We start from the raw sequence: 13,326 nt of genomic DNA, 5'->3' as shown, positions 1-13,326 counted from the left end.
GTTCTAAGTTTACCGTCATCTGACCACGATATACTTGGTCCAAACACTCGAAACGACCGTGGTCCATAATAGATATAATGTTATGTGTAACCTAAATGTCGCGATTGACAATAAGTTATAGCCGATATTTTCTTTTGATTAGTCTCGCCGGCCATTTTCTCCGTGTTCTATTCGCAATTGAAACGTTTTACTCGCCTGTCGCGCTGTCTGATTAATAAATAATAAATAATATATTGAAGTTATTCAATCAATTATTATGAAGCATAATCTAATATTGAAAAACCAAAGAAACATATTTTACTAGGTACGTAGGTACATATATTACGTTTTAAAATATTATTTTTATAATATGTACGATAAATCTAGTATAGTTAATTACCTATGCCTATCATTAAGCATGGTTTATAGTTTTGAATATTGAAATTAAAAGTATATATTTATAGTATCGAAATTATGTCATATTTAATTAATTTTAATACCTAATTGATAATATTATGTATATTGTATACATATTTACCTATATAATTAAAAATACATACTTATTAATATTATTAAATATATATATTTAAAAAGAGAGAGTCTGTTTATAGAAATACATTTTATAGAAGACATTTAATGGGTGACATGATACCTACTCGTATTACTTACTATATGACGTATGTGCTAGATACTGATATACCTATATTCAATCAATTATCATTTAGATATTTTAAGTTAAACGTCATAACTTATGACTCGTAGGAAGACGTTAAGTACTAACCTATACATTACTACAGTGTTTTATTGATTTATTTAAAACATTATATTCTGAACAACATGGAAATAGGTCACAGTAAGCGCAATAAATTTAATTTTTCTATATTATGCTAAACGCATTAGAGGTAACTTAAAATTCAATATTAATGAACACATTTATTTTATTCGCGTGTTAATTTTGTTTTAAATTATAGGCTAGCATAATATTAAACAATGTTAAACAACAACAATTTTATTAATTATTATGGGCGGTATATTTAGATTAAATTAATAAACATGAAAACTCGTTTTGAAATTTTTTGTAATTGACTTATTTTGTATAATGTATAATATAGGTAATATATACTGAAATAGCAGGTATGACGTATATTACCATATTAAAAGATAATTATTACTGAAGCATCGTTATTAATTCATATAAGTCAATTCAATATGTATTTTATTAAGTTCTATGGATCAAATTGTGTATTATTTATAAATTGTTAATAAAATTCAATTTTACTGATTGAAAATAATAATATTTTGAGTTTTATTTCGTATTTTAATAACTTGATTGCATTTTCTATGGCGTTATTTATACATGTTAAAAATTAACACAAAAATGTACTTTGAATGTACAACAACTAATTTAAAATGTTTTACTGTTCGTTGAAATATAAAATTATAATATTACGTAGTGAGTAGGTACCTATATTACATATAAATAGTTTGTATGTTTTCATATTATATTATAAATATTTAACTATTATATATTTTTATAAAAAAAAGAAGTTAAAATTTAAGTTACATACAATCAAGAAAAACAAGTAAATTAATTTGCGTTTTTAACAAATGTGGTTGTTTAATGAACGTGTATTCACGACATATAAATTGTATTAGTATATTCAGGTACCTAATATATACGTTTACATAGTATATTTAAAATGAAAATAAAATATTTTGTTGATATGTATTATATACAGCGCTGTTATTATGCACTTTTGAAACAAATTATGACGCTGACACGCTAGCACGCTATAGGTTGATAATATTTAACACTCTTGGGTATCAAAGATTTCATCAGCTATATATTTTATATTATGCCTTTTGGCTTTTGGTATAGCGAAAAAGTTCCCTCAATCCCCTACTTCATTAACACATCAATGATTTTATGCACAAAAAAAGATACCCGTTCATATTGTCAAGTCAGGTCTTTTCATCGTGTTTTACTACATTTGATAAACATTTTAATGAAGTGGTAAAATAGTCGCTTGTAGTAGATAGAACTTTAAAACATAATTGTGTGCAGCTTAATTTGTTAGATAAATACAAAATATCTGTAAGTATATAATGCATATACTTTTATCTTCAACTACGTCGGTTGCAAAAATTATAACAATATATACATATTTTTCATTTATTTTAACATTCATATTTTCCACAAGACTTATCACGTTATATTATAATAGTTGCGTAATTAAAAAAAAATAAAAGTATGCAGTATACGAAATATGTTTTGAAATAATAATCATTAGAAATTTGCAAAAAATCCGATAGATATTTTAAATATCATCAAAGGCAGAATGATAATAATGTAACTAAATATATTTAAATTTCGAATAAAAAAAAAAGCGTTAACCTATAATAATAGTATATGCAGTTATTGTAGTTATGCATGCTTGTTTTTTTTTTTAAATATTAATACCACAAAATACGAATAAATACATAGATTTTTCTAAATTAAGTTATACACATCAGTTATCAGTGTGTTTGAGAAATAAAATGATTTTATTGTTATAGTCTTCAAATTAGCTGAGAGTTTCAAAAAAGTTATCCGGAATTTTAGGTATCTTCTGGTCTCCATGTTGTTCTGATAATAAATAAAAAGTGTTTACTGTAAAAGGTTCACTACAAATTTTATATAGTATTGGCTTTTTTCTTCTCATCAGATGACCACGGAACATTTTTAAATGCCCTATTAATAATCTGCTAATGATAAATTAATTTTTGAGATCAAATAATAATTTATGTTTATCCAATATATCGTAGTTTTTTTAATTTCTCTAAGTTAAGTGTATTCAGGTTATCATAAGTTAGTACAATAGGTGTTAACATTCCTATGAATGACAATGATTGAGAAATGGGAGCGTATTTATGTAATGGCTCATGTAGTTATCGAGCTTCTTTGTTGACTTTCTTATTGCCAACAATTTCACAATTACCCGGAGTCCGTATTAACTATTAACTATAAACCACATGTTCTAAGTAGCTTAAGAAATTATATTACTTATTTTAATAGCTAGGATGCTCGAATGGAAGTTATGCTTATGATTGTTAAAATAACTTATTAAATATGTACAAAGTTAATAATACGATCAGGTATCGTATTGTTATTTATTATCGTGAGTGGCCACGTGGATTTTTTTGACCTTCGAGGAGGACTATTTATTCCTCTGTGTAAATATTATCATAGTTTAATACTCTGTTAGACATTATTAAATTATTTATGATTGTAATCCAAACACTTGCATTGATTTTGGAAGCACCTAGTATAGATTTGTAAACTAAAAGGTGAAGAATTCAAAATGTTATTAAGTAAGTTTTTATATATAGTTATCCGTTTCTTTTATTATGTATTCTGTCACATTAGTATTTATAAGAAATGTTGGATTTCTCTAATGTGGCTCTAAACTTCTTTCCTATTTGATAATCATTGTATTTTGGATCAATATTAGTATTTCATAAGAGATATTGTATTCATCATCCTTAAACCTAAAGGTTTTCAAAATTGGGATTATTAAAAAATATATTGGCAAAACGATTTTAAATTATAAAAATAGCAATGTAGAATTTTCTGAAGTAGATTGTAGATTTTTAGATAAGATACAAAGTATGTAATTTAGAGTTTTTAATACTGCAAATGTAAAGAGGTGGTTCTCCAGGAATATATAAAACTATTAATATTGGATACATGTTTATTTTGTGTAAATACAATATATTTAACATTTAAACATAATTTTATAAATGTTTAGATGTTCTGGATACTTACTTGAAATTTTAAATAGGTTTTTATTAGTGTCCAAACATAAAATAAATAAAAAAATACAGAAGTTTATAATTGTGTGGTAAATTTTGATGATTTATACTTCTTTACTGTATCTCAAAAAATTGTATTTTAAGTCAAATACGTGTAATACAAGATCAAAATTATTACATCTCAACTATATAATTACTAAATCTTAAATATTTTAGAAATGTCTGTAAAAAAAAATATTTTTTATAATTTGTTTAGAATTGTGTTTTAAATAGTTCCATAAAATGATATAATTTTTATATCCTTCGTGTTAATTATGTAAATAAAATATGCATATGTTTAATAATTACTTTTACTATTATCAAGTTACAGTATAACTGTATAACTGTATAAGGTATCTTTAAGTAATCACTGTATACTAAATAGTTAATAAATACTTATATCTACTTTATAAAATTATAATAAAGTCTTCGCAATTCCCTTGAGCATCACAGTTTAAAAATAATACAGTATTGTTTATTTTTATTTTTATGTGAAAATTGAACAAATAAATATTTCTGGCTTCTGCAATAGAAATCGTTTTTATAATGCAATAATATCAAGTTTTTGTTTTTTTTTTATTTAACATGATAGACTAAATACATAGTATGTTAATACATAATTGCTTAAAAATTAAACGAATATTAAGTTTTATATTATACATGAAATATGTCATAGAGGTGTTTTATTATAAAACAAATAATTTAAATTTTAAAACAAATTAGTACATGTTACATTATCGAGAGTTAGTTTTCGTATTTCACAGCATTTTATAACAGAAACATTATGTATTACTTTTTTTTATATATATTATATATATAATGGACAATGGTTATTAGTTCTACAACAATAACGGCTATAATAATATAAAATTATAACTAATTATTATATTTAACGATTTCCATTAGACTATCGAAAACATTTTATTTTTTTTTTAAATAAATGTATAACTGTGTAACATATCTATATAAATACTTTACTATTTTTCTATCGTAATAGTCACATTATTTTATTTATTTGTATTTATAAATTATTCTATAATAATTATTTTATTTACATAATAAATTTGAAAATATGTTTATATTATATTATACATTTTACTGTAAAATTAAATTACTATAGGATTCAGATAAACTTTAATGTATTTAAATGAAAATAGTAAAGTATTTAATAATATCTCCACCTTGAATCGTTTTTCATGTAATGGCTTAACATTGAATAATTCAAATTACACACATCCGTTATAGTAAATTATACTCAAGGATCAATAAGATGATACACTCGAAACTTACTATACAATAGAACGATTAATCTTTAATCCTAATACAACTTTAACTATTGCAAACCTATATATCATATATATAATATATAGGTACACTACTAAATAATATAATTAAAGTTTACATACTCTTTGTATTATATGATTGCATTATATTTTATCATGTTGTAATTACTTCACATTATAGTCTTAATTGTCGTGTTAACTGATGTAAGCTTATAAACTGAAGAACAGTTATACACTATTTTAATGTTATATTAAAGACTAAAGTAATACATTTATTTTAAAAGAATTTATTTATTTATTATATAATATATATAGTGGTCAATTATCGACAATTTAAGCGCTTTTTTCCCTTTTTATTCTCTTGGGATGTTGTTCAGCCGATTAATATATTACTAATGGATTTGGCTGGTTGAGTATTTGCATTTCGCATACCCTATAGCTGATTTGTAGTAGGTATACGGAATATTGAGTAGCGATGAAAGCTAGATCGTTTAAAAAAAATAAAATTAGGTTTTTATAATTATTTAAAGGTTTACTCGTTAAATTTATATAAAAATATAATATAATTTAATACAAAACATCTCGAACTAAGCTGCTGTTTTTATATAGCAATAACTTTGTCATATATCTGTTTAATTTTATACTATACTATAGTATTTTACTGACTACCACTATAAAGCTATTTAATATTCGTTGTACTATAAATATTTGGAATAAAATATTCATTTTATTGCATTACATTAATTGATGAAATATTTTACATTTTAAATTAATACATTTGATAATACAATTCGTAAATTTGAAATTCGTAATGTTTAAAATATTTTTTAATAATATTTATACCGCCAGTAACGATATTTTTATTATTCGTTTAATACTTAAATTAATACTTAAAGTATTTATTTATAAAATATCAAAAATAACAAAGTTAATATAACATTGTTGGTATACTATAATAATAACTGGTACAATAATAAATTATTGTTCATGCTAACTTTTGAAAGTAATAGTGTTTTATTTTTAACTAAAATATTTACTTAAAAAGTGGTGTAAATAATTATAAAGTTTCCACGATTATTAACAAGCAATTATAAATTATTTATTTATATTTTGAATATGATGGAATCTATTAAGGGGCCGCTACACCAGCATTTGTTTTCTCTGTCTATCTCCCACATAATATAGGAACAAAGATACTCCATATTTCCAAGATTACGACTCTCTGGTTCAGTTTAGGGCAAAAGAACCTATTATATATTTAATAAAGAAGAGTATTTCCTATTATGCATTGACCGGATAGATTTTTAATATTTATAATTTTGAATAAATTATTAATGGTTAAAAATAATCGAAATAATTTTAAATTGAAACATACTTATATTTATAAAAAATGTAAATATTAAAAATCTATCCGGTTAATGCATAGGATATACTCTTCTTTATTAAATATTTAATAGGTGCTTTTGCCCTAAACTGAACCAGAGAGTCGTAATCGTAGAAATACGGAGTATCTTTATTCCTATATTATGTGGGAAATAGACAGAGAAAACAAATGCTGGTGTAGCGGCCCCTTAAGATATTATAATTTCGATTGTTGAATTATAGTCATGTATTATAATATAGATACCTAACTATAAACTCAATCAAATGCAGCGATCTTATGTAACAAAATGTTTAATGTAAAGAAGATAATGTTGTACAGTTTGTTTTTAATTATCAAAGGTGTATCATTAATCGATTGGTTTATTCGATTTTTTTTGAGCCCCCATAAAGATGAATATAATATTTTTAAATTATAGTTTATACTATTATGTATACCTATACAAACAAATAACAATGAACTATATTTAATTGAATATGTATGCGTACATTATTATTTGTTATTATATACCTACTTATGTGTATTCTCTATACATTATTCCTTAAAAATATAGCGCAGTATTATTTTTATTAAATTTAAAAAAACATAACAATATTAAGTACGGATGTTTACATTTTTAATGTATAGTATGTGATTTATATGACTAGGTAATCATTCTTCAAATGATTTAAAAACCAAATATTCCAATAAATTTTTATAACGTTAGATTGATTTATTAAATTATTGTGAGGAAAATCGCATTAGTCGTAATCTATTGTATGCATTATATATGTGACTACATATACAATTATTAAAATTATTGTTACATACGTATTATTGTACCTATATTATAATTTTTTTTATCGGAATACTCATTATATAAACATACATATCAAACTCTGACTCAATAAAATTATTATTTAGAACCTAATAAAGTTATTGCAATCATATTACAATGTGTTATTACAGATAATTATGTACGCCTGATATGATTATTTTTGTTCGGTATCAATTTTCAAGCTACATTATTATAATAAAAAAATACAATACTAATTATATTATTTAATATAGAAACTGTTTTTGTAACAATTGAACAAAAGATAGTAAACTATTTTGTTTTGTTACCCGTACCTACATAATACGTTATAGTTTATTTTAAGATATTGAAGTGAGTTTTAATCAAAAATTACTTATTCAGGTTATTTTCGTTTTAATATAATATCAAATATCTATTGATGACTCATTTTTTAAAATATTTAAATTATAAATAAAATAGGTGTATTACAATTGAGTATTTTAATTCTCTAAATTAAAATATTAGGACTTGTTTTAAAAATATTGGTAGTTTATATTTATATAAAGTTATTGGAGATTTCATGGTCGCATTATTTAGCATTAGATACTCACGCTGGACTATAATTTTTATCCGTAGATATTGTATCTATACAATATACATTTTACATATCTATGTATAATTTATATGTGTTCATGTATAATACATGGACTGACCCTCTTAAATCCACGAGGCCATTTTTGAACGATTTTAGCATATTTTTAAGGGCTCTCGATCTAGCGCGCGCGTAAACGTGATGGGTATATTTTCATTTTACTGCTGGCCAGATAATATAATCCAGGGTGTTTGGAGTATGGGAAACGGTATGCATGCTCACATTTATGTATATATATATATATATATATATATAGAGGGTGCGAGAAAGATAGAGAACGATATGCGTGTGTATATAATGTATATATGCTATATACCTACGTAATATAGGGAAATGCGACGGACGCAGACATTATCATAATCGCAATTATTATCAAGCGCAATGAAAACACACACATATAATATACATATCATTTATACAGAATATTATACATATTCAAAAAACCCCTCTAAGGACCAAATGTGCATAAAATATTATTACAATCCACCCGTTACTGTGATATTATAATATAAGACTCGGGGAATTTCACCGTACACGCGCACTATACAGCTACGTTATACGTATATACGTATATTATAAAAATACACACACCGGAGAGATCGGTAGGGTGGTATCATACTTCTTCGCTGCCAGGAAAACTTTTTTTCGCAAGCGCTTTAAGCGAGTCTGCGCAGACAGCTCCCACGCGCAGCCCGCGTTATCGACTAAAAGATGGCGGACACTACGGCGGCTTTACCCTAAAAACTACCCTTGTGCTGTTAAGGGACAAGGGCATAATGCCGCCACACTCCTACCTTTCTCTCTTCCCCTTCCTCAACATCGACCGAGGTCCCTCTCCAAAGGATCGCTAAACTAAGGGCTTTTTTTCCTACCCTTTTTCGTTTCGTTTTCATTTTTTTTTCGGTCCAGTCCAAAGCGATTTATTTTTGCCCGGACCAGAAGATAACGCCGTAATGTTTGCACAGTCGACCCTGCCCCGTTAGCAGAAAAAAAGGGTCCACTCCTCCCTACTCGCCACTTGTGCGCAAGAATTTCAACCCGGCAGTCATTAACGTAACGCTACAGTAAGCAGGATTTTTTAATATGCGATTTTTTTTCTGCTCCGAGCGGTTTTTTTTCAGCTCACTTCCGTTTAATTTATTGCGAGAAACCCCGGGTAAAAGCTCGTTGGCCCCAGCAGAATTATTGTCCAACAAAAACGTCCTACCGTTTCTTTATGCGTCTCTAATTCAACTCGCGGCAAAACTAGGCGAAACACATTATTCAACCGGAAAAACCTCCGAGGCACCGCCCGTTATTTATTCCTCTCAGAAATCCGGAATAAGCTGCATAATATAACTAAACACGTCGAAAAACCCCTATTATAAATAATTACTTTTTGGCCTACTGCAGTATAAATTCATCCCACCATCTATACATTTATAGATGTACACGATTAACAACATCCTGAAATTAATTTTATTTTGTCGCTCGTCTCAACCGTGGCTTTCTACTGTAGATGTATATATTTCCGATTTTTAAGATCGGTGCGGATTAAAATACATAAATATAGTGCTATGTAATGTATTATTTAGTATACATAAAACATTGCACATTCAATATTATTATAAAAACTTAACTAATGTATAAATTCTGGACACAATGTAATACGATTTAATTTAAGATTAAATATACTAAGATATACCATATTTTATTATTAACATAGAAATAAATTATCAGTTATTTTTAATCAATATATATTATGTATTGTATTTATATTGGCAGATAATATAAGATTTTGCACTAACACGTTAACGGAATTAATTTTTTTTCGATATATAATATATGTATAGGTTATTCATTATTATGTTTTGTTTTGCATAACGAATTCGATATATTTTATCATCATCCCGATTGTCCTAAAATTATTCGATACGGATCACGATACTTGTTTGTTCTAAATAATGCTTAATGAATATTCCATGCAATGTTTCTGAATGTTTTTAGAATAATAAATCGCCCATATTTTAACAATGATTGAGCCATTGAAATTTAGTACTTTTGAAAAAAAAAAATAACTGTTTAATGTTTTATTATACCTACTTCATAATACTTTTAATATTGGATTACTAAAAACAAGTTGTTAATTTATAATATCATGAAAAATGCATAATACAATTTCAAAATGATACCGTAGTGTTATCGCATTCGTGTTTTTAATATATTTCAATATTAATCAAAGCATACAAATTCTATTAAGTAATTAAGAATATTATTAAAACTTACCGCAATATATTGTTTTAGTTCAATTATGGATGCACGTTTTTAAATATTCCGTTGTATGTCATTCAAGAATTATAATTCCTGGAATTAACATTATTATTTGTATATAAATAAAAAAATCTATCAATTCAACAAATTATTTATGTGTATATCTTAAGTCATATAATGCTTACACACATAGTATAGCTAGTATGTTAAAAGAATAAAGCAATTACTAATACATACTGAACTATTCTTGTATAATGTTATAAATTTATAATATGTAATGTATAAGTACATGATGGTATATAATATAAGGTAGAAAGAGTGAACGTAATTACCTTAAATTTGAAAGAATCTATTATTTTTTTTTATGAAAGAATAGTTATTCTAATTATATAAAAAAAAATATTTAAAAAAAAAATAGGTTAGTATTATATTTTTGATTACATTTTTTTCATAAGTCTAATAAATTTATGAGGAAAATGGTTCGAAACTACGTAACAAGGAAGAAATCGTGGTTCATTTTAGGTATTTATTATAATTCAAACGTAAATTTAGGTGAATATATTTTTCTGTTTATACCCTTAAATTAATTTTTTTATTAATAAAAAAATATTTTTCTTATAGTGTCTGCTTGCTTACTATCTTAAGAATAAGTTTATTAGTAAGTGGTAGCCGGTAGGTTACGTACTACAGTTTCAGAATCGTTACATTGTACTATTAATATACGATGCATTGATAACTTCAACGTGTTTTTATTGTTTTTAAAATAATATGAAAACATTTATGGTATTGAAATTTTCGTACTCGAACGGTAAAAACAAGGCTGGTACCGAATTGGTTCCCGAGCTCCAACCCCACATCCCGAATTGGTTCCCGTTTGAAAAAGGTATTTTATTAAGTTAAGCCGAATTGGTTCCCGTTTAATTACGCACATTTTCCTTCTCAATTTTACAAGCTTAGGACTGTCAACTTAAAAGTAGGCTTGGTTAAAAATGTGCGTTAATGTGTGTTATAAAAAAAAAGATAGAATATATACAATTTTAAATCGTTGATTTGGAAGTCAACTATAGTCTTATTAATATAATCAGTCATACAATTTTCCAAGTACTTGTTGTTTTTTTGTTGTTTGCTAGTTAGTTTTCTAGTATTATTACTTCGAAATTTTATGTAATTTAATGTTTGAATGCTATTTAAAGTTTTCATAAAATAAAATATATTAGGATGGGCACTTGTAAATTCTTTATTCAGCTTTGAATGGAACGATTCGCAACAATTTGTAGTAAATTAAAAATTACCTGTACGCAAACGGGAACCAATTCGGCTCAACTTAATAAAATACCTCTTTCAAACGCGAACCAATTCGGCCAAACGGGAACCAATTTGGTTACTCCCAAAAATAAGACTCCGTTAATGGTGCGACAGATTGTCAAAAACCGGACTCTGAGGTCCAAGGGTACGAACCGGACAACCGATTACAATATAATACAATATACGCGTGTCATACTCAGCGACCCACTGCTCGGGCCACGAGTCATAGGTGAACGCGTGCCGTCCCGCCAACTGGTTTACATGGAGAACCCTCCCGGAATCGGCCGCGGGACTTAACCGTAATATAATATTATATAGTTAAGTGTATTAGGACGAGTCTTATGTTATTTTTTATAATCGTTCTTGGAGGGGAAAAATGATTAGATCACATATTATGTTTGATTTTTCAAATAAAAAAAAAGCATTATATTTTATTATTGTTAAATAAAAATGTTAACAATTTTTATAAATATTAGTTTACTTACATAGGTAACTGAACAGAAATTATAATCAACTCAGCTCCCTTAATAAAATACCTTTTTTAACGGAAACCAGTTCAGCATGTGGAATAAGAGATCGGGAACCTATTATTAGAAACTATCCTTATATTGATATTGATCGAAATATATCTATACTTATTAGTTATTACTTATAATATTATTGTATGTACATAATATATTTTGCTCACCTCTGTTATAAGATGTAAATTCCATGACATATTATAAGTCAATTACGGCCGGATGCGCAACTCTTATATAAAACATCGCGATGATGTACTGATCTACATGGTAATATTATAACGATACGAGAACGAAAATCGAACTGATGGAGACGAGGAATTTGTGTGCGTGCGTTGACGGCGTAGTCGCGTAGGCGAATGAAATGACGATAATAGGTATTATGTATTATAACGCGCAATATAGAGTTGCAGTTAATAAGGGTACAGTCGCATGTATGTAGATTCACATGGTCTCGGTGTTTTGTTTCTTTTAATTTATGCACGGATAGGTATTGTGCGTCAAAGACGCGGACCAGTTGCGGGGGAGACTCACCGGTGTATACTCGTAACGACGAGCCGATATAACACATCTTCCCACGAAACGGAGAGCCGGTTGTTATGGCTGTAGGTAACATGTACATATAAATTGTAGGTGTGGGTAAGTATAGAACCGGCGTGGGAGTGTGTGTAGGTGAGAGCCGGGAGAATAGAACGTATATGTGTGTAATGCGTGCATTTATATACACATATATTATGTGCATGTATATTAATTCAAGGGGTCGGGGGCGGTGAGAACGTCGTGGAGATACCTCGGGTAGACGCCTTTTGTTACGATTCACTAGCTATATATTGCGTATTATATTATTATTATTATTGTGTACATAATATTATTATTACTTCTACCTGCATATTCGCAGGGGGAGAGTTCGCACAAAAATTGCAATGAATACTCGTACATGTTGCAGCATATTAATGCAACGGTCAAAACACTCAAGACGTGTTATATTGTTGCTATACCGATCTTATGCTGTACAATAGCTAAATTTAGTGGAATAAATTTATCTAAATATAAATTCATCGTATCTTATTATATTTATCTGTAAAAAAAAAAATTACAGAATTGGTACTAATCAAGTCTGAAATAGAAATATTGTAGCTATCTAGATAAATGTGTATGATTATTTAAATTATTTAATATTTATTAGCATTCATTAGTGGCTTAAACTTAACTAATATTAGAGTTGAAATTTTCTATATAACAAGAAAAATATATGTTTTAACAAAAATGTAAAAAAATCAAAATCATCTCATTTCTATATAGATATGTTTTAATTTTTTTAGTTTATATTATGTATGTATAGATTATTTTTG

General features: G+C 26.7%; 1 long non-coding RNA gene across 1 annotated transcript in view; it reads right to left on the bottom strand.

The window, feature by feature from the left end:
• LOC132932007 (uncharacterized) overlaps positions 1–12,515 on the bottom strand; it is a 35,833-nt gene extending 23,318 nt beyond the window's left edge. The window contains exons 1-2 of the long non-coding RNA XR_009662801.1: positions 12,145–12,515; positions 10,167–10,244 (exon numbers count right to left, since the gene is read on the bottom strand). This is a non-coding gene — a long non-coding RNA (uncharacterized LOC132932007). The remainder of the gene's footprint in view (positions 1–10,166; positions 10,245–12,144) is intronic.
• Between the last annotated feature and the right edge of the window lie 811 nt (positions 12,516–13,326).

Source organism: Rhopalosiphum padi, chromosome 1 (assembly GCF_020882245.1).
Source record: "Rhopalosiphum padi isolate XX-2018 chromosome 1, ASM2088224v1, whole genome shotgun sequence".
Lineage (NCBI taxonomy): Eukaryota > Metazoa > Arthropoda > Insecta > Hemiptera > Aphididae > Rhopalosiphum > Rhopalosiphum padi.
Note: the sequence above shows the minus strand (reverse complement) of the source record. Positions and strands in the feature narration are given on the sequence as shown.